We start from the raw sequence: 22,485 nt of genomic DNA on the forward strand, positions 1-22,485 counted from the left end.
CTTCTTGATCCTTGATCCTTCTCCTCTTTGGTCATCTCATGGATTTCTTCCTTTTGTGTGTCTGCCCTGGGCCTTTGTTGCAGTGTGTGGGCTTTGTTGCCCTGCAGCATGTGTGATCTCAGTTCCCCAACCAGGGATAGAACCCAGGTCCCCTGCACTGGAAGCATGGAGTCTTAACCACTGGACCACCAGGGAAGTTCCATCATCATCTCTTGTAAGTGGTGAGTTTGGGGTGCATCATAAATATTTCCTATGTTTTCTGGCTTCCCAGTACCTTTTAAATACCATCTCTAACTCGAGGAAATAACCATCCTTTGCTGGGTGTTTTTATATGTCATTTTGCGTACCAGCCTGTGTGTGTGCAGTGTCTGCTCAGTCCCTCAGTCGTGTCTGACTCCCATGGACTATAGCCCAACAGACTCCTCTGTCTATGGAATTTTCCAGGCAAGAAGGGAGTGAGTTGCCATTTCCTCCTCCAGGGGATCTTCCCAACTCAAGGATCAAACCCAAATCTCCTGTATCTCCTCCACTGGCAGGTGGATTCTCTACCACTGAGCCACCTAGGAAGCTGCATATAGTGCCCAGTTATTCAATCCAACAGTAATGTGGGTGTTGCTGTCACTAACCTCAACAATCAATTGACGCTAAGTAAAGGCAATTATCATTGATCACATAGGGAAGCCTCATCTGATCAGTTGAAAGGCCTTAAGAGCAAAACAAGTTTCCCTGAGGAAGAAACACTTCTGCCTCAAGACTGCCCACCAGCTCCTGCCTGAAAGCTTCTGGCCTCCTGGGTGCCCTGAGGGCTTCAGAATCGCTGGCCCCACAATCACAGAGCCAATTCCTTAAGATACAGGAATTGGAGAACAGAACCCAGAGAAATCAGTTCCCCAGCTCCTCAGCTGCTGGGACACAGGCACACGACCTATATGTCTACTCAGACTCCTCTGTATGTCTGAGATACGATTTCAGAAATCATAACTCAGCGAAGGACGCTCTACCCAGGACCTTCTGCAGGGCGGTGGCAGAGGCATCTAGCTTTTGGGGTCAGCACTGGGGACAAGGTCACTTCCTGGGGAGAAGTCAGCCTCGGAGGGGTGGAGCAGAGTAGGGGAGGGCTCCTCTAGTTCCAGAGGCAGAGATGAGCTCATCAAGTCAGCCCTGCAGTGTGATTCTGGGAGCTGAGCTGTGAGCTTGATTCTCCACCCTCCCAGCACTTCTATGAGCTATGGTAATGTGGATTTTTAAAAACAATTTTATTTATTCATTTATTATTTTTGGCTGCACTGATTCTTTGTTGCTGCTCGGGCTTTTCTCTGGTTTCAGAGAGCAGGGCTTCTCTCTGAAGGGGCTGCTCTCAGTGCATGGGCTTCTCAGTGGGGAGGCTTCTCTCGTTGTGGAGCATGGGCTAGCGGGATTCAGTAGTTGTGGTGTGTGGTCTCAGCAGTTTGTGGCTCCCAAGGCTCTAATGCACAGGCTCAATAGTTGTGGCACACAAGCTTAGTTGTTCCGCAGCATGTGGGATCCTCCTGGATCAAGGATTGAACCCGTGTCTCCTGCCTAGGCGGCTGGAGTCTTTACCACTGAGCCACCTGGTAATGTGTTTTTAACAAATGCTTTTCCTACTTAGAGTCAGTCTTACCATCAGACACCAGACTTATCTAGAAACTGGGACTAGAAGTTGTTGCCAGCTACAGACCCTGGGTAGGAATTAGGGGCTGCTTACCTGACCCAGTTGGAAGGGATGGCACTGAAGAGCCAGTGGGCAATAAGGAAGGGGACTGAGCAGTCCAAGGTGTGAGTCTGGAAAACTGTTTTCCTGGGGCACCTTGAAGAGCACATTGAAGGCAAAGCTCAGAGGAATCTAACGGGGCTGGATCAAATGGTATGAAGAGTATGAGGAATTCAAAGCCAGAGGGGTCAACTGGCTGCCCCAGATGCTCCTGTCAGAACAGTAAACCCTTCCATCCCTGACTGCTCGAAGACCTGGAACGCCTCACCCACAGAAGCTACTTGGCTGGGTAACCCTAAATCCCGCCAAGTTCCCCTCACTGCTGGCCACCACCATTCACTCTATCAGAAGATCAGAACCCAACAGTTATAGGAGGCCAGATATAAAGTTAAACCCGGGAAGAAAAGGCATCTGTAAACAAAGACGCCTAAGAACCTGCTAATTTGTGCCAGAAGAAAGCATGCAGGCAAGTGAGAGGATTGATTCTGACGACACTGGGCCAGAGAAGGAGGGACATAGTGTGGACAGAGCTGCATCTGTCACCTGGAGAGCTCCAACCAGAGAAAAGTGAAAGTGCAGTTGCTCAGTCGTGTCCAACTCTTTGCGACCCCATGGACTGTATAGCCCGGTAGGCTCCTCTGTCCATGGAATTCACCAGGCAAGAATACAGGAGAGCCCTTGTTTAAAAGACTATATCGAACAATCTATTACTGCTAGTGATAGACTGCTCAAGGTCGTCACTATTAGAATAGTGATTACTATTCTAATTATTCTTTCTAATTGACTGGTGGACTTAATACTGAATTCAGTGGCAGCCAACATGAAACAGAGTTCTAGAAATTCCATGGCCTGATGTAGAACAGCAGCTCTCAAGCACGGTTGCACATTAGAATTATCTGAGGGACTATTCACAATACTGATGCTAGGGTCACACTCCAGACCCATTAAATCAGAATATCTGTAGATGGGGCCTGGGCACCAGTATTTCATCAAAGCTTCTCAGATGATTAAAATGCATACTCAAGGATGTGAAGCTCTGATATAGAGGAAAGATACATCTTGATACATCTTGGACTGGAATAATTATACTAGATCTGGTCACTGATTCCCTAACCACATCCCTTGGAAGTGCCCTGAAGACACTCTTTGCCAAAGTCTTGAAAATTACATGAATAAGGAAAGAAGGGGAATCTTTGAAAAGTGGTGTTGTACTTTTGACTGTAGTTTAGATGTGCTTGCGGGAGAGATTGTGCTAAAATGGCCTGATGTCAGCGGTAGGTGAAGGGATATGGAGGTGGCTGAGGCCAAGAGGTAGCACCAGCTTCCAGAAGGTGCTTGGGGTCACAGCAATCAGCAGACAGGCTGGGGTAGCACTCAGAATAGTCTGAACACTTTTAGAGCTTTTAGGCATAGCCAGGTGTTCACGGAGTCCTTAGGACTAAAATAGGATGGCAGCTAACTATGGTGCCATTTGACTTTATACCCCTGATCCTCTAGTTTAGCCAACTGGAGCTTAACTATAGCCACCAGAGCAGTTGCCAGATCCGAGTTATTCAGAAGACCAGAATTTCTAGATAATGTGATAACATCGCAAGTATGCATATGACATCTTATATTTAGCCTGGGATAAACTGGCCTCTTCTAGGTACAAAGTCCCACACATCCTCTTGCCAGAAAATGTCTCTTCATCCCCGGTTTGAAGAGGCTCTTCCCACCTTGCCAGAGTCCTATCATGGTGTCACCTAGAGAAGCTATTTTAACAGGGAAACCTGAGTGTCTCCAGGTTGCCCTTACTCCCTGCCATCACCACTTTCCCAAAGGGACCCGTGGCCATTTCTCAGGGTAACTATGTTCTGGGGACAGGGAACTCATCAGAACATTTGAGGAGAATCGGACATTTGCTCTGAGGGTCAGGACTCCACGATGGTAACCAAAAGAACCAGTCCACCACAGTCAGCCCCCTGATATCTTACACAGTTATATCCTAGCACATAATGGCTTGTTTCCCAGGTCAGCAAGAGGAAGAATCTCTACACTGACTCTCTGACCTTGGATTAAAGGCAAATGGAGTAAGAAGGAGGAAACCCCTAGAGCTCCTCTTGCATTCCCAAATTATAAACAATAAGGGACACCCCCCAAAGATGATCTGGTCCTGCCCCTCCTGTTTCCCCAGTTTGCCAGACCATTGCTGCACATCTGACATCTGACATAGCACTTACTTCAAGTACCCAAGGGGCAAGTTGTTTACAATCCTTATAATCTGGAAGGGGGCAATGGTTTGCCCTCAGGCAGTATGGGCCCACTCTATATTTGAATTCATCTTGCACGGCTGCCATGTTTCTTCCAGCAACAACATCTGCAGACTTCATGAATGCATTACTCTACCACTGCGGTATTCCAACACCATATGCATCTCAGCAGCAATTTTTTTCAGAATGAAAGAACAGAGGAAGTAAGATGAAAAAATACGGCATTCACTGGTCTTATAGGAGGTTAGAATGTTTAAGGGAGTCAGTAATGAGTCAGTGGCGTTTATGCTTTTACTTCTTCCCCAATCACAGGGATTGTCCTGTGCATGGAAAATCAGATGTCATGCAAGATGAAGGATAAATGAGTTGATACCGTGTTTGGCCTCCTCCCACCCTTGAGACAGGCTTCCCAGGTGGCTCAGTGGTAGAGAATCTGCTTACCAAGAGTCACAAGAAACGTGGTTTCCATCCCTGGGTTGGGGAGATTCCCTGGAGAAAGAAATGGCAGCTCACTCCAGTACTCTTGCCTGGGAAATCCCATGGAGCCTGGCGGGCTAAGTCTATGAGGTCACAAAGAGTTGGATACGACTGAGCACGCACACAGGCACCCTTGGGACAATAGAAAGTAACATTTTGCTATCAGCAAGTGACTTGCCTTCAGATGCTCAGTCATTCTGATTTTCCCAACAGATGAGAAATTGTGCCTGGAGTGGGTACAGTTGGCGTCCTGCCACCGAGCTCCTCTTCTCCTGGCCAGTGCACCCAGCTTCCAGCTGCTGCCACTGGGGGCAACCACTGGGTCACGACTGTTCCCTCCTCCAGAAAATTATCCTCAGTGAAGGGAGCCACCTGACCCAGAAGAGCCTGGGAGGTTCTGCCCTCCTGCAGAAGCAGCCAGCAGCCGGCAGGGACTGGTCTGGATGTCCAAGGCCCAAAGGCCTGAACTCCAGATGGAAAGACTCGTGCCTCTGAGCTCCCCACAGGATCAGGCCAACCTAGACCCTAGTTCAACCTACACACTTGCCCAGCCTCTTCACTGCTCCATCCTGATTCCCTCACTCCCCTTCAGGTTTACCTGGGAGCAATCTCCCAGTAAAGCCCTGTCTCGGGCTCTGTTTCTGGGGAACCCAATCAAAGGCCGTGCCTCTGGGGCTGTCAGAGGAGGGAGACTCCACTGGGAACAGGGCCGGCTCCTCGCGGCTCTGCCTGGCCCACGCTGTGGGCTTGTGGGCAGGCTCTGGGAACTCCACCGGGCTGATAAGCAGACTGGGAGGCCCAGAGGAAGCCCAGCATAACCCCGGCCCTGCCAGGCTCTCTCGTGCACCCCATCCACAGCACCACAGGGCTCCAGAGGAGCAGGGCAAGCTCATTAAGAGCCATCTGTGCTGCCTTCCAGCACAGCCGGTAATTTCACTACATGGCAGCTCCCTGGGCACCTTGAGTGAGCTCTATGAATCACTCACAAGATTGGCAAGATGTGCCAAAGGGCATCCTTGTTATATTCAGCTGGGGCTGTTTCTGAAGGATATAAGGTTGGGAAGAAAAAAATTAAAGTTTCACGGTTGCAACTTGTGTTGTGTAACATACGGAGCTGAAACCCAGGAGCCACAGCAAACTGGCCGGGATGGCCCTGTCCTCCAAGTGGCTCCAGGGAAGGCAGGAGGGGAAGGCCGAGGAGCTCAGTGTGGTCCCCAAGAGGCACGGAGGCAGGGAATGCTCCCCAGGTAATGGTGGGATGGTGGGGGTTGCAGGGGAACTGAAGGGACTGGCGTTAAGGGTCCAGAGACCCTCATTCACGTTCTGGCTGTGATCTTCACTAACTCCAGGCAGACCTTGGAGATACTACGGGTTGTATTTCAGACCACAGCAATAAAGCGAGTATCACAATAAAGCAGTCCCAAGAATGTTTTTGGTTTCCCAGGGCACAGGGAAGTTATGTTTACATTATACTGTGGTCTATCAAGTGTCCAATAGCAGTGTCTAAAAAACAACATAGATACCTTAATTAAAGAATATTTTATTGCTAAAAAACGTTAACCATCATATGAGCCTTTCACAAGCAACAGTGGTAACATAAACACTGCTAATCACAGATCACTATAACAAATAAAACCATAGTGGAAAAGTTTTAAATGTTGTGAGAATCACCAAAATGAGACCAAGAAACATGAAGTTTGCAAACGCCACTGGGAAAACAATGTTGATAGCCTTGCTCGACACAGGGTTGCCACAAATGTCAATTTGTAAAAACAAAACCAACCTCCCCCCCACAAAAAATCAAATGCATTATCTGTGAAGTGCAATAAAGTGAATTACAATAAAACGAGGTCTGCCTGTACATTTCCTTGAGCCAGTTACCCTCTTTCTTTCCACTTGCTTTTCCTTTCCTGTAAAACCCAGCTCACAAGGTCTCCAGGGAGTGGCATGTGAGAGAACCGATAAACTGTGAAGTGCTGGGCAGAACAGCAGTTGTTAGGGAGAGACTAAAAGAGGACCCGCAGAGCCTCTGGTATTTCCTCTCCCTCCTGGGCAGGGAGTCTGGGCAAACTCGCATAGAGCCCTCGGGGAAGAAAGCTGTCAGAGCAAAACGCTTTCCAGCCATAACTTCAATCACCATGTCACTTCATTGTCCCTAGTTCCTCTGAGGAAGGGTATATTTTAGGGGTGTTTAACGACGCTGTCTGTTTCCGTGTGGGCAGCTACAGGCCCAGACAGGATGGATTGGAGCTGATCTATATTTTGATGGTGAAAAAGATTAATTCTGGGCCTGCTCAACTGTCAAGATCCTCCTCTGTCACCACATAGAGATACAAGGCATCCCACCACAGCGTGGAAGCCCACCCAGGTCTGCGGCTCCAGAGTGCTTTGGTTTTATACTTCTTTTCCCCAAGACGGCTGTTCAAGAAGAGATTTTTGCTTGTCTTGCATACAGTCAGTAAAGGAAAATGTGTTTGTATATCTCAAGTCCTGTGAACCACCTCAGGGAAACACACTTGAGCCATCCTTCCTTTTGGTGAATTCTCAAAGAAAAGTCCTTTACTTCATTAGCAAGCACATGTTCAGCCTCTTCTGGGTACCCAGCCTCATGCTAGGAATGTGGGCAGGGTTTCAATACATGGCAGCACTCTAGTTTGCATTTACAAGTCATTAGGGCTTCCCTGGTGGCTCAGACAGTAAAGAATGTGCCTGCAATGCAGGAGACACGGGTTTGATCCCTGGGTTGGGAAGATCCCCTGGAGATGGGAATGGCTACCCACTCCAGTAATCTTGTCTGGAGAATTCCATGGACAGAGGAGCCTGGCGGGCTACAGTTCATAGGGTCGAAAAGAGTCGGACACGACTGAGCAACTAACACACAAGGGCAAAGGAAGCTGGACCTGGAGTTAAGGGCCCCTGCACTGGGAGTGCAGAATCTTACTGTTACTCATCCTGTCTGTCACTTAGTCTCCTCATCTTAAAAATGGAAGTTCAAAAAAAGATTGGTTATGAGGATGAAATGAGAAAAGAGAAGAGTTTATGAAAATGTAACTGTGGAATATTAGAGCTAGAAGAGAACTTTAACTGTGGCAGCTAGTTCCTCCAAAATGTTCCCCCCATGCCCTGACAAGTGAACCAAGCCTCTCAGAACTCACATCTGCCAGTATTCACTCTCTTAGATCATACAGAGCCTTGGGACTTCCCTGAAGGTCTAGGGGCTAAGACTGCACTCCCAGTGCAGGGGGCCTAGGTTTGATCTCTGGTCAGGGAACTAGATCCCACATGCCACACCTTAAAAAAAAAAAAGACCCCACAGCTGCAACTAAAATATCACGCATACCGCATGTAGATGGAAGATCCTATAGGCTGCAACTAAGACCCAGCACAACCAAATCAATAAATAAACAAAAATATTTTTTTTAGAAAGATCACAAGGAGGCTTGAGGCTTCCATCACTGGGTCTCTTGGGTAGTTTACTTCTGGGATACTTGCCCGTAGGACCCAGCTCCCATGCTGTACAAAGCCCCCAAGTCCCACAGAGAAGCCAGTGGAGGCGCTCTGCCTGCCACCAGCTGAGCTCTCAGCCACCCACTAGAATCAACTATCAGCTGTGAGAGTAAGCCATCTCCATGGCCAGCCCTGTCGAGCCTTCTGATGACTCTAGCCAACATCTGAAGGCAACTGCATGAGACCCCCAAGTGGGAACTGCTCAGCTGAGTCCAAGTCAACCCACAAAATGGCAAATGACAAGAAATTGTTCTTCAAGCTCCTAGATTTTAGAGCATTTTATTATATAGCAGCAGAAAACCAGAAGGAAAATCTATTTCAGTGGTTATTAAAATTGGGGATACATGGGCTCCTTTGAGAATAATAATAGTACTCATTACATTCTAGGGCTGACACCAAGTGCTTTACTTAAGTAAATAAGATTAAATAAGAATTCCATTGTTTAATCCACATAATCAGGGGTCCCCAAGCCCCAGGCCACGGACCACCCAGCAGGAGGTGAGTAGTAGGCGAGAGAGAGGAGCTTCAACTGCTGTTCCCCATTGCTCCCCATCTCGCGCATACCACCTGAACCATCCTCCTCCCACCCTCACTCCCTTCCGTGGAAAAACTGTCTTCCACCAAACCACTCCCTGGTGCCAAAAACATTTGGGGATCACTGCTCATAATGACCCTTTGTGGTGGGTTCCATTATCATCATCCTCATCTTACAGATGACGGAACAGAGGCTTAGAGAGGTTGTGTGATGAAAACTGAGCCTTCTTTCCCCAGAGAAAAGTCCTCATGCTCCAACACTGATAACTGACATTTCCCTGTTTGCGAAGCCCTGATGAACCTAACTTCTGTACATGACATTAACCAACTGTAGAGCAGAGAAGTATAGCAACTGCTTAAGAGTACTGCCTTAGTTCAAGGGAAGCCTTTCTCAAGTTGGCACAGAAAAGCCCATATGAGCCAAAAAGTGGTGAGCCACCCTAAGTAAAAGGGAACCTCACACATCCTTATACACGGCAGCTCCCCAAGCAGCATATGTATGACTGTGTGTGTGACTGTGCGTGTATGTCTAAGAAATGAAACTATAAAAGTGCCAGAAGACAATAATGTCTGTTATAGCTGAAAGTTTGAGAGAATCATGAAAGACAGAAAACAGATGAAACTGAGCTGATCTGACAAAGTGAAATAGGATTACAGAGGCTTTCATCTCCTAATGAGATGACAAAAACAGTAAGAAAAAAATAAAGAAAGGAGTAAAGACAGTGAAAGTCGCTCAGTCGTGTCCGACTCTTTGCGACCTCATGGACTATATAGTCCATGGAATTCTCCAGGCCAGAATACTGGAGTGGGTAGCCTTTCCCTTCTCCTGAGGATCTTTCCGATGCAGGAACCGAACCAGGGTCTCCTGCATTGCAGGCAGATTCTTTACTAACTGAGCTATCATTAACAAACCAGCAAGTTTTACCAGTAGGAGCCAGACAAGGGCATAATCTAATGACATAAGAATTCAAGAAGTGGTGACAAAGGGTAAAAAATAACTCTGAATATGATGGAGTGCAGCCTACCTCCTACATGTAGCGCTGGTGAGTCAACAGGATCCTGAGATTTCTACTTATAGACCTATTCTGGAGAGACTGTGACATTTTCTTCTCCTCTTCTGTTTGGGTCGGGGGTGGGAGGGAGAGTAAGAGTAGTGGAAGCAGCCACTGAGAGGAGAAGGGAGGTTCTTTCTCAGATGAAAGCAAGGGCTTCAGGGCTGCACAGTGAATTAGGAGAACACCCCTACCCCATGCTCTCGGGTTACAGAAAGGTAGATGGAAGATGGAATACTTGGGGGAAATTTCCCACAGAATACATTCTGTGTGGATACGGCTGTCTACATTCAAACTATGAAAACAGACATCGATAAACAGATAGAAAAAAAGGACAAAGCATGCCAAAGATAAGTTGAAGAACATATTCTAAAAGAAAGCACAACTTGGGGGATTTCCCTGGCGGTCTAGGGGTCAAGACTCCAAATTTCCAATGTAGGGGCTGTGGGTTCCATTCCTGGTCAGGAACTAAGATGCCACATGCTGTGCAGTGAAGTCAAAACGAAGAAGAAAACTCCAGAGAGAATCTAAACTTAAAAAAATAAAAGAAAGAAAAGAAAACACAACTCAAAAAACAGAACATGAGTGCTTCTTCTCATGAACTCGATGAATTCAATGGCACAAGAACTGAAAGGTAAGCTGACAAAATCAATAGACTCGAGTGAAACTAGATCTTTCAGAATTAAGAAAACAAATCTAGGACCAAAAAACCCATAAAAGAGTTAATTAAAATATCACAACTGTAAGAAATAGAAGGCTCAAAATCAAATTGCCATTATAAAAGAACTTATAATAATCATGACAATGCAAAGGAAAAATGCAAAGATATTAATGCAATTAGAAAGAAGAGAATAGATATTATGAACAAAGATAAGCCAACATGAAGAGAATCAGAATGACTGAGAAGAGAAGCAAACAATTTGAGCATTCTGAGACAAAGTATCTTAACATGATAAACACACATTCTCTCTCTCTCTCTCTCTCTCTCTCTCTCACACACACACACACACACACACACAGTCTCCTTTACAGCAATGAAATAGTCTTCAAGAAAGTAAAGTAAGGAAATCATCCATGATTTGAAAATTAGTAGGAATATCAGTACTTGAAGGTAAATAAAAACCGAAAAGCACTTCACAGCCTGAGGTCATCTTTAGAGAATTTCCTCACATAGAAGCAAACTGGGGTGAGGGATGGATGGGAAAGGAGAAAAAGATTTCGATCTGAATAGTGATGTAGACACAGAGTAGCAAAACCTGGCATCAGTCCAGGACTGAGAGGGGGTCACTCCCTGAAGACGAGGTGAAGTAGAAGACATTCTGCCTATCAGAGGCTTACTGCAAGCAACAGGGACCTAGGACCACTTCTGCTGGAGGAGAAAAGGCTTCCCCTGAGATTTCAGGGCCACTGGCCAACACTCATACAGATTTGTACATTGAAATATACCAAAAAAATCACAAGGTAAGAATTTAATTTAGAGGGACCCAGGTTTTTAGTGCCTAAAACTCCTGACAGAAGCAAGCATGTACCTCCAACCCAGGTCTCATAAAACTCCTACAAGCAAAGTTCCATCATATATGAGCTCACAATATAAAACCAGAAAATGCCCCAATAACAAGCCATCATAATGAGTAAGATTTGGCAGGGGAAAAATGTTATTCATAAAGATTAGATATTAGAAATCTCGAATTTAAAATATTTTAATATGATTATGTAAGTAACAGAATTTAAAAGAAGCAAGAAACTATACAAATGAGCAGCAAATGTACTATAAAAGAACCAAATAAGACTTCTAAAAATGAAGACTACAATAGAAATGAAAATATCTATTAAAGATTTGAAAAGCAAAACAGACACATCTGAAAAAAGAATCAGTGAACTCAAATATAAATCTGAAGAATTTATACGAAAAACAGCTCAGAGAGGATGGAAAACTCTGGTTAATAAAATTACAGAATGGAGTGATAAAGTTCAACATACATTTAATCAGGGTTAGAAAAGTAGATAATAGAAAGAATGGGGGAGAGGCAATAATTAAAGAAACAGTAGCTGAGAAGTTTTGCAGAATCCAGTGAAGATATGAATCCTCATATTTAGAAAAATGAGAGTCGCTCTGTTGTGTTTGACTCTTTGCAACCCCATGGACTATACAGTCCATGGAATTCTCCAGGCCAGGATACTGGAATGGGTAGCCTTTCCCTTCTCCAGGGGATCTTCCCGATCCAGGGATCAAACCCAGGTCTCCCGCATTGCAGGCGGATTCTTTACCAGCTGAGCCACAAGGGAAGCCCAAGAAAACTGGAATGGGCAGCCTATCCCTTCTCCAGCAGATCTTCTCCACCCAGGAATCAAACGGGGGTCTCCTGCATTGCAGGCAGATTCTTTACCAACTGAGCTATCAGGGGAAGTCAAATTCCTAAACAGAATAAAACTATAAAAAGGCCAGGTCCAAGACACATCACAGTGAAAAGACAGAATGCCAAAGACAAAAACAAGATCTTAAAAGAAGTCTGAAAGAAAAGATAGATTATCCACAAAAATAGAAAGATCAACATCTGACTTCTCAAATATGGAAGCCAGAAGATAGTGGGATCAAATTTTCAATGCTGACAGAAATAACTGTCAACTAGATTTATAAACCCAACAAAACTATACTTCTAGAACGAGTGAAAACAGACAAGGGGTGGTTGTCACCACAGGGGCAGGGGAAGTAAATGACAGTGTAGTTTCTCAGAGAATTATGCCACCATTTAAAAAATAAAAAGAAGATATGACCACTATCAGGTAACCTAGAAAAATGCTTAGAAGAGTGAGAAACAGGACCTACACATGTATGTTAAATATGCCTACCTATAATAACAGAATAGAAGGAAATAAACTTCAATGGTAGGACTCCCATAGTGGTACAGTGGATAGGAATCTGCCTGCCAATGCAGGGGACACAGGTTCAATACCTGCTTGGGAAGATTCCACATGCCGTGGAGCAACTAAGCCCATGGGCCACAACTACTGAGTCTGCATGCTGCAACTACTGAAGTCTGTGCACCAAGAGCCTGTGGTCCACAACAAGAGAAGCCCATGCCCCATAACGAAGAATAGCCCCTGCTTGCTGCAACTAGAGAAAGTCCAGGCACAGTAACGAAGACCCAGTGCAACCAAAAATAAAATTAATTAATTTTTTTAAAACTTCAAAGGTATTAGTGATGGTATTAAGAGAGCAGGATTTTGAGTTATTTTAAAACTTTTCTGAAATAGGAATATTATTTTTATAGAAAACTCAAATTTCCTCAAGTCTTACCAAATGAGAGAGGTTAAGTTGAGGTCACAGTAGCAGGAATGAGTTGTATTGGCTTTGACTTCTAACAGATTGGTGGACTGACAGTGATTGCTTGAAGAGCTGCACTGTGACGTATATTCTGAAGCCCCATTGAAGTTCAAGGGCACAGAATGCTGAAATCAATTCATCCTGTCTGCCATGGGAGGAGAATCAGAGCAATAGCACACGAGCTTTGTGTTTATCATTCTAGACCTAAAGATTCCAATTTGCCTATGGCTTATTTTTTAAAAATTAAGATATAATTAGCATACAGCAAGGAGCAATGCTCTTAGGTGTTCAGTTTGATAGGTTTCGACAATTGTCTACATCCTTGAAACCACCACCACAAGCCAGATATAGAACATTTTCATCATCTGGAAAGTTCCCTCATGTTCCACCCAGTCACCTTCTCCACCCTCAACTTCATTCTGATTCCTCTCACCATAGATTAATTTTTGGCTGTTCTCGAATCGCACAGAAATGACTGTGGACTCTGGCTCAGCATAACGCCTGTGAGCTTCATTCATCGTACGGTATATACTATTAGTCCATTCTTTTAAATTACTGACTGTATTTCATTTTATGGAAAATTTATTCATCCATTTTCAAGTTGATGGTCATCTGGGTTGTTTTCAGCTTAAGGATATTTATAAAGTTGCTTACGAACATTCATATCCAAATCATTTTGTGGATGTGTGTTTTCATCTTCTCGGGTAAGAATGGAACTATGGAGTCATAGGGTAGGTGTTATATATGTTTAACTTTACAAGAACCTGTCAAACAAATTTCCGAAGTGGTTAACCATTTTGCATTCCCACCCTCAGTTGTTCCACTTCCTCACCAAGAGGTGGTATCACTCTGAAGTTGGCCATCCTAATGGCGTGGAATGGTTTTTCATGGCAATAAGAATTATAGGACTTAGGACTGTGAGCTTGCAATTAAGAAGCAGCATATTGGAATTAACAGAGAACACTGTTGCAATGACCAGGATAAAGTACAAAGTGAGAAGAGGAGGCAAATTATATTGTTGAAATCTCAGCCTATTCCATTAATGTTCCAGCTACTGTGAACCCAAATGCCTTTTCTTCCTGTTTTGACTCCCTGTATGAATTCCTTGTGGGCTTCCCTGGTGGCTGAGTGGTAAAGAACCCACCTGCCAATGCAGGAGACACAGGTTTGATCCCTGGATAGGCAAGATTCCCTGGAGGAGGAAATGGAAACCCTCTCCAGTATTCTTGCCTGGGAAATCCCATGGACAGAGGAGCCTGGTGGGCTTCAGTCCAAGGGGTCACAAAGAGTTGGACGTGACTTAGTGACTGAGCAAGGTTTTTCATCGTGGTTTCAACTGTTATTTCCTTGATGTCTAAAACATTGGAGACTTTTTATCATATGCTTAATGGCCAGTTGTATAGCTCATTTGTTAACTATTCCTGTGTGTTATTTATTGAGTATCAGAATGAGCTCATCCTTAAAAGGAAGCATATAGGAAGCTCCCCTGTGGGCTGGGGTCTGGCTTCTGTATCAAGCTTATTTCATTGTTGTCATCATCGCCACAGAAATTGCCGTGACTGTCAGGCTTTCTTACCTCTGATGACCAGGTGCTCTTTCCTCCAGTTTGCTGAGCTCCTGAGCTCTCTGCCTTGGGGCCTCTCTGACTCTGCCTTGAGATACTGCAGTCTTGAATTCTGCTCACCATCCAGCCACACTCCTGGTTGCCCTGGTTCAGAGAGTGGGCTTGTTGCTTGGTTACAATCTCACAGGCCCAGCTCTGGCTGGTCCAGCCCTGCCTCACTTCCTGGCCTCTCCTGCCTGAGAGCTGGGCATCTGGAAGTGTCTGCTCAGGAAAGACTGGGGTTCAATGGTATTGATTCCACACCCATTAGGAGCACCTGCTAAGAGACAGGGTGATGGAGTTGTCTGGCTGTTGGGCTTGTTTTTCCCCTGAGTTAAGTACTTTGTGGGTACTTTTTTCCCAAATGGAAAAAAGAAAAAGAAAACTATTTGCCACTACTCTTAAGTGGGAAAGAGAAAAAGCTGGCAATGAGAGCAAACGGAACTTCCACGTTCTCCTTTCACAAACGCCTATTGTCTCGGTAGCCCACTGTCACTGTTCCTAGTGTCCACTGTATGCGTTACTTCTTAATTAAGATCAATATTCTAGAACCTTAATCATGGGAATAGAACTTTTATCTCTCTGGCTGTGTCTTACCAAGACAAGTCAATAGCACCGTCTCCCGCTGGGCAGTTTGTGAGTGAATGAGTGAAAATAAGTTAATAACAAGGACTTGTCCCTCCATGGACCCAGGTGCCTGGCATGTCCAGGCTGGAAAGACAGTGGACACAGCTGCCAGAGTACCAAGGACCAAAGCTGCAAAGGCTGTTGTAAATTTACTTGGCGACCTGTTTCCAGGCTACACAAGGGTGTTGGGTAGTGGTGTGACCTGCACTTAGACTCAGCTGTGTCATGGACTGACCATGACTAGGGCTGGTTCTTATTGTCTCCCATGCTGTTTGCACTTCTATAGAAAGGGAATAGAAATGCCTGCCTTGCCCATTAATAGAGTCAACAAGGCAACATTCAGCCCTGTGCCAGGAGGCGGGAAAACACTTGAACAGCACAGAGGCAATCTCTGGAGCTAGCCTCCTAGTTGAGGAGTCGGACATTAGAATCAGGAAATAAATAATGTGTGATGAGCTTTATGATGGGGAAGTACAGAGAATTCTGAGAGCCTGGAGGAAGAATACTTAAAGCAGGTGCGAAGGGTCGGGAAGGACTTCCACAGGAGGTGGCATCTAAGTGGTCCCCAAAAGAGACGGGGAATTAATCAGGCAAGGAAATAAGAGAAGAGCTTTCTGTATTGGGAAGAGCATTTATGGAGGAAAGACCTCAGTAACAGAAAATGCAGAGCATGTTCAGGAAAGTAAAGGACTTTCAGATGAATGGGCTTGGAAGGCATAGAGGGTAGAGAAAAAAAAGCTGGAAAGAGCTGGGGTTATAAGACACCATGGAGACAACTCACTCCTACTACGTACTGTTCAAATTCCTGACCCAAAGAATCCACAAGCATAATAATAAATGGTTGATGTATGCCACCGAGTTTGGGGGTAATTTGTTACGAAGCAATGGTAATAATGTAATATTATTTTAATGAAGTTCAGTGACATTAGAGTAACAGAAAAGTGATGCTTACAAAGCGATGACTATCCCTCCTCCTCTCTGTCCCAAGCGTTCATACTGTTGTCCTAAAGGGGTGTCACTCTTAAGCTTCGTGGAGACAAGAATTTTAATCTTAATGTCTATTTCTTTCAGAGACATCAGGGAATCCAATTTAAGCCACTGCACCTCTTTAAAGTCTCCTATTCTCTACTCTCTAGCATCTAAGGCTCCTAGTATTTTTTCACTCTTCTGCTCCAACATAACTCTCTCATCCATGCTGTCTTTTCCCACCATCTTGGTCCCTTGAACTCTTCTCTATGAATGCATTTCCAGACAAGGTGCTCCTTTCACATTGCACAGACCTACTATGCTAAGCAGCCTTAGGATTGCCTTTCTTTTGGTAATCAGCCCATATAGTTTTTCTTTCAATATTTAAAGCTGGAGAAAGAGAAAAAGTGACTTAAGAAGAAACAAAATCTGAATTGTCCCGTATCTATAAGACAATTGAATTCATAAATAAGAAAAAATGTTCATTACAAGAACACTCCAGGCTCATTGATCAATGCTATCAAAAATTTAAGCAAGGAATAATATGAATCTCACATAACCTCTTTCAAAAAATAGAGAAGGAGGGATTTTTACCTTATGAAGCATATCTCTAATATCAAAACCCAACAAACACATTACATAAGAAACACAGGGACTTTCCTGATGGCCCAGTGGCTAAGACTCATGCTCCCAATGCCAGGGGGCCTGGGTTCGATCCCTGGTCAGGTAAGTAGATCCCACATGCCACAACTAAGAGTTCGCATGCTGCAAATGAAAGAACCTGCATGCTGCAACTAAGACTCGGCGCAGCCAAATAAATACTTTTCAAACAACGAAAGAAGTGCAGACCAATATTCCTTATGAACCTAGACACAAAAATCCTTAACAACAACAAAAAAAATAGTAAATCAAATTTAACAATGTTTCTAGGGTAATGTTGCATAACAAAGTGACGTTTATTGCAAGAATGCAAGACATTTCGCATTCAAAAGATAATCAGCATATATATTGATATTAGTTATCTGTTGCTACAAGAAATCACTTCCAAAACTCAGCATACTAAAGCAATGAACATTTATTATCTCACCATTTCTTTGGGTGAGGAATCCTGCTGCTATTTAACTGGGTTTTCAGGCACAGGGTCTCTCATGGTGCTGTAGTCAAGGGGTAAGTCTGGATAGTGGTCTCATCTGAAGACTTAAATGAGGGTGGCCCTGCTTCAAGATCACTCATGTGGTTCTCACCAAGATTCAGTTCCTCATGAGCTACTGGACTGAAGCCCACAGTTCTTCTCTGTTTAATGGCCAAAGGCTTCCCTCAGTTCCATGCCATGTGGACCTCTTGCTCCACAGAGCGGCTCACGATATGGCAGCTGGCTTTCCTCAAAGCAAGTGAATGAGGGAAATCACCCATGATAGAAGTCACAGTCTTTTTATACCTGGATTACTGGGGACCATGTGAGAGGCTGCAAACCACCCTGAAGTTCAACCGATTTAAAAATCAGAATAAAGGAAAAAATATGATCATTTCATTAATGAAGAAAAAGTGTTTGACTAAATTCAACATCCATTCATAATAAAAAAACTTTCAGCAAATTATTAATAGAAGATAACTTTCTCAACCTGATAAAAGACATCTATGTAAAATCTAAAGATAACACCATAGTTAATGATGAAAGAATGAGTCCTTTCCTTCTAAGAACGTGAATAAGGCAAGGATGTTCACTCTGAACACTTCTATTCACCGTGGTCCTAGAGATCACAGCAAGTTCAAAAAAGCAAGAAAAATAAATAAAAGGTATAAATATAGGACAGGAAGAAGTAAAACTATCTCTGTGTGTAGATAATATGCTTATGCACATAGAAAATCCTAAGGAATCTTTTAAAATTACTAAAACTAATAGATGAGTTTAGCAAGCTCACAGAACACAGTGCTAATATATAAAAATCAATATTATTTGACACAAACGATTGGAAGAAAAAATTTTAAGGTATCATTGATAAAAGCATCAAAAATATGATATTTAGGAATAAATTTAATGACAGATGTGCAAAACCTCTGCTAAAAAACTCCCTAAATGCAGAGCCAATTAAAGATTAATGGACTAAAGGAGGAAAGTAATCACATGATCATTTTAATAGAGGCAGAAAAGATCATTTAACAAATTTCAATTCTTATTTATGGTCAAAAACCTATTTTCAGTTCAGTTCAGTCGCTCAGTCGTGTCCGACTCTTTGCAACTCCATGGACTGCAGAATGTCAGCCTTCCCTGTCCATCACCAACTCCCAGAGCTTACTCAAACTCATGTCCATCTGCATATTCCCATCTCTTTGAGAAAATCTATTTTAGAAAACTAAAAATGGAACCCATTAAATACAGCTGCCAAAAACACATGAGTTCAGTTACCTAAGGTCAGATGAGAAATTACTCTAAAACAGAGTGACTTAAAACCACAACAATTTATACTTTTCATGACTCTGTGGGTGTGAAGTTGGGCAGTGTTCAAAGCTGGGCTGTTTTTTCCACTCCATCTGGCATTGGCTGGGGTCACTCACTCACCTGCATTCAGAGGGTGGCTGGGCTGGGCGAGAAGGTCCCAGAAAGCTTCACTCACATCTGGACCCTCAGGCCCCTCCCCACCCTGGCCACTCCCTCTCCCTGTGACCTCTCATCAGCCGGCAGTGTAGCCCAAGTCATTCATGGCACAGCACAGCCTCCCAAGGGCATAGCAACATTTCCAGCACATTCCATTGGCCGGAACAAGTCACAGGCTAGCCCAGAATCACCTGGAAGGGAAAACAAATCATGACCTTGATGGAAGGTCATGACGGACAGAGTGGCAAGGATTGATGGTGACTGTCTTTGAAGGCTATCTACTACAATCAATGGATGAAAAGATGAACAGATAAATGAGTTATAACCTTCCTTCCAATTCTCACTCTGGTTAAAGAAATGAGGCAACTAAACCAAACATTCTTGCTTCTTTTTAGCCTGTCATTCTTTAAGCAGAACATAAACCTGGTGACAGGTTTTTTTATGCATTTCCTGGTCTGTATAAGCTCCAGTACGATGTTAGCTTCACATAAAATGGCTGACAACTTTTAGCATCTTCTTCAGTGTCCTTTTGGTTCCACCTGCCCCCTCCTGGGAGAAGGCAATGGCACCCCACTCCAGTGCTCTTGCCTGGAAAATCCCATGGACGGAGGAGCCTGGTAGGCTGCAGTCCATGGGGTCGTGAAGAGTCGGACACGACAGAGTGACTTCACTTTCACTTTTCACTTTCATGCATTGGAGAAGGAAACGGCAACCCTCTCCAGTATTCTTGCCTGGAGAATCCCATGGATAGAGGAGCCTGGAGGGCTATAGTCCATAGGGTCACAAAGAGCTAGCCATGACAGAAGCGACTTAGCACGCACGTGGCCTGGAGGAGGGCATAGCAACTCACTCCAGTATTCTTCCCTGGAGAATCCCCGTGGACAGAGAAACCTGGCGAGCCCACCCGTGCGTCCACAGGGTCGCAGAGTCACACGACTGAGCGACTAAGCACAGCACACAGCACAGCTAAAATATAGTCGAGTTTTTATGCTATCCAATAACCCAATGCCCCATTCTGAGTAACAAGTCAGGTGCACATAATACAAACAGCCTAACAAGAGGGGTGTCTGGGAAAGGCATGGCCCTTTCTTTTATATATAAAAGAACACAGCCCATTCCAGGAAGCCAGTGACTCAAAACCATTCCAGAAACCAATGCAGCATTCTGTCCATGTATAGGATTTTTCTTCCTTAAAAGGTGGTGTATAAAAAGGAACAAATTAGCAGTATTTCCTGGAATTTGGAGCCCAGACAATGTCTCGATGTTTCTTTATCCTTGACATTCTGGAGAAAGTCCCTCAGCACTGGAGGAGAGGAAGAGAGTGCCCTGAGAGTGCTTGCCCACAGCATTCCAGCAAATGCTGGAGACTGGCAACACCGATTGTAGGTATTGTTTTGAAGACAACGTGTGTGTGCATGTGTGTGTATGCGTGTGCCCTGGTGCCCATTGCTTTAATAAAGTCCTTATTCCTTTCTCTTTTAGAAAAGAGAAATAATACATAATTTGAGAGCTTGAAGAAACATTTGAGACACACTCCCTCACTAACAAATGAGTAAACAGAGGCCAGAGAAGTCGAGTAACTCTCCTGAGGTCACACAGCTGATTGGAAGCAGGGCAACAACCAAGGTGGGTCTCCAGTCTTCTAGTTAGAGAGTCTGTGCATCACTTAAATAGGTGGATACTTACTAACATATCACTTTATACTCAAGTACAGGGAATTTGATCAAAATTAGCTTAAGTGTGCAGAATCTAGAATGATGCTATTCAGTACAGTAGACAGTGCACATGTGGTTTCTGAGAACTTGAACTGGGGCTAGAGACACTGAGAAAAACAATCTTTAGTTGTGTTTTACTTTAATTAATTTAAATGTGAATGTAAAGGCCTCTACTTGATCCAGAACTTCCCTGGCAGTCCAGTGGTTAAGCCTCTGCACTTCCATTGCAGGGGGCATGGTCAGGGAACTAAGATGCCACATGCCATGTGGTATGGCCAAAAACCCTCCAAACAAAAAAACAAAACAAAACAAAAACCCCACTACTTGATTCAGTTATTTGATTCAGCTACTGGGAAACTCTAAGCCTATTTGGAACAACTTGGGTATGTGTATCCATGTAAATCTTATGAAATATAAAATACACATCAAGTGTTTCCAACGAAAATAGAGTGAATTGAGATGTACTGGAAGTATAAAAGATATACTGGATTTCAAAAACAGTATAAAAAGAGTAAACTACATCATTAGTAGTTTTTCTGTTGACATGATGAAATAATCTTTTAGATGTACTGGGTTAAATAAAATGTATTAATTTCACCGAGTTTTTACTTTTTAAATATTAAAAACTAAAATAAACATTAAAATATTAAAATTACATATATGGCTTGTATTATATTTCTATTGGACAGTCTAGAGTCAGACTGTCCACACTGTCCACTGTCCACACTGACATCTCTGTTCCACTGTATCACCAGGTCTGTATCCTTGGGAAAATTATTGGGTAATTATGAGGAGCGACTATCTCCTTTGAAAAATGAAAAAGAGAAAGGTGTGAGGATTTCTTTCCCCTTTCTTTTTCTGTTTCTGGACATCACTGTGTGATGACAGCCACTTTCAAATGACTGGGAGAAACATGGCCAACACACAAAGCACACAACAGCCACTCAAGGGCTAGCTGAGCAAACGACGTAAGTAAAATTTCCTGGCATGCAGTTGGGTTTAAGAATCCATCGTTCCCTCTCTTGTTCCTTTGCCCCTGAATCCTGAACACACTTTCCCAGCCATCTCTACTTGTCTGCTCCTGAGAAACACATCTAAGCAGATGCAATCCAGGGCAGTCACATGTGTTATATGCATACGATTTGCCAAAATTTGCATGTAATTGGCTTCTGTCTGCAGAATCTGGTCTTTGGCTATTTGATTTTACTGCTGAAATTAGGATATACAGGAGGGTATATTCCCTCTGCTTTCCTCCATCAATCTTTCTACTCTTCCCTCCCAGCTGGCACTGTTGCACTGGCAAGTGGGGTGTCGGAGGTTTCTGAGGGGTGAAGAGATGCTTGATGAGGGGGCAACAAGCCAGGAATGGGATGCTTTGCTTTTATAACACGAGGAACAACATGAAGGTAAAAGGTGCTGATCAGGCTGAGGGCAAGGGTATCCTTGTGATGTAGCTGGACTCTGCTGACCTGGCCCTAGAAGTTGGTTCCACCCAAAGCTTTGAGCTGGTGGGGTCTGAGGGAGGTGGAGTGATAGCCTAAGGGGAAAATGATAGCCCATAACAGAGCTAGGAATCCAATAGGAGTCACAGCCAGATGCAGGCAGGAGAAATGTGAGTGCTCCAAGAATGCCCAGAGATGTTTCAGAGATATCAGGGTGTCCGTGATAAATAGGATGGATTTTCAAGGTGATTGTAATAAAATTTAATAAAATGACAAGTTGATGCCAGCACATTTAAGGATCTGGGGTGGGGGGGGCAGGTTGATCTGTTAGTTACAGAGGGTCTTCCAAGCTATGGATTCTGACCGAGCTGGTGACATCCTCCTCCTAAGCATGGCAGCCCACCCATCACTCTCATTCATCCCCTCTGGGACCACCCAGGACCTTCCTTTCCCACCACGGTTGTAGCAAAAGACAGCCTCAGGCTGTCTCACTACCATCCAGGAGTCAGGCAGAGAACCTGGGATGGGGCATGGAGTTTGGAACAGCTCATTTAGACCCACAGCACATGTGGTCTTGTGCACAAACAAAAACAGCTGCATTTATCAAGTCATACCCAGACAGCATGCTATCCTAGGCAGAGTTTGCATTACTCCAGATAC

General features: G+C 44.2%; 1 protein-coding gene across 11 annotated transcripts in view; it reads right to left on the reverse strand.

Annotated features, from left to right (window-relative positions):
• The window catches only part of LARS2 (leucyl-tRNA synthetase 2, mitochondrial), a 259,716-nt gene that overhangs the window by 224,257 nt on the left and 12,974 nt on the right, over positions 1-22,485 (reverse strand). Inside the window, exon 1 of one of the 11 annotated variants that reach the window (XM_081526036.1) lies at positions 14,453-14,978. The exons of the other annotated variants lie outside the window; for them this stretch is intronic. The gene's annotated coding sequence lies outside the window, so the exon portion shown is untranslated. Of the gene's footprint in view, positions 1-14,452; positions 14,979-22,485 lie in introns of those variants that run through there. 11 annotated transcript variants of the gene reach the window in all.

The sequence above is a fragment of the Giraffa tippelskirchi genome, chromosome 9 (assembly GCF_054371585.1).
Source record: "Giraffa tippelskirchi isolate mGirTip1 chromosome 9, T2T-mGirTip1v1.2.pri, whole genome shotgun sequence".
NCBI lineage: Eukaryota > Metazoa > Chordata > Mammalia > Artiodactyla > Giraffidae > Giraffa > Giraffa tippelskirchi.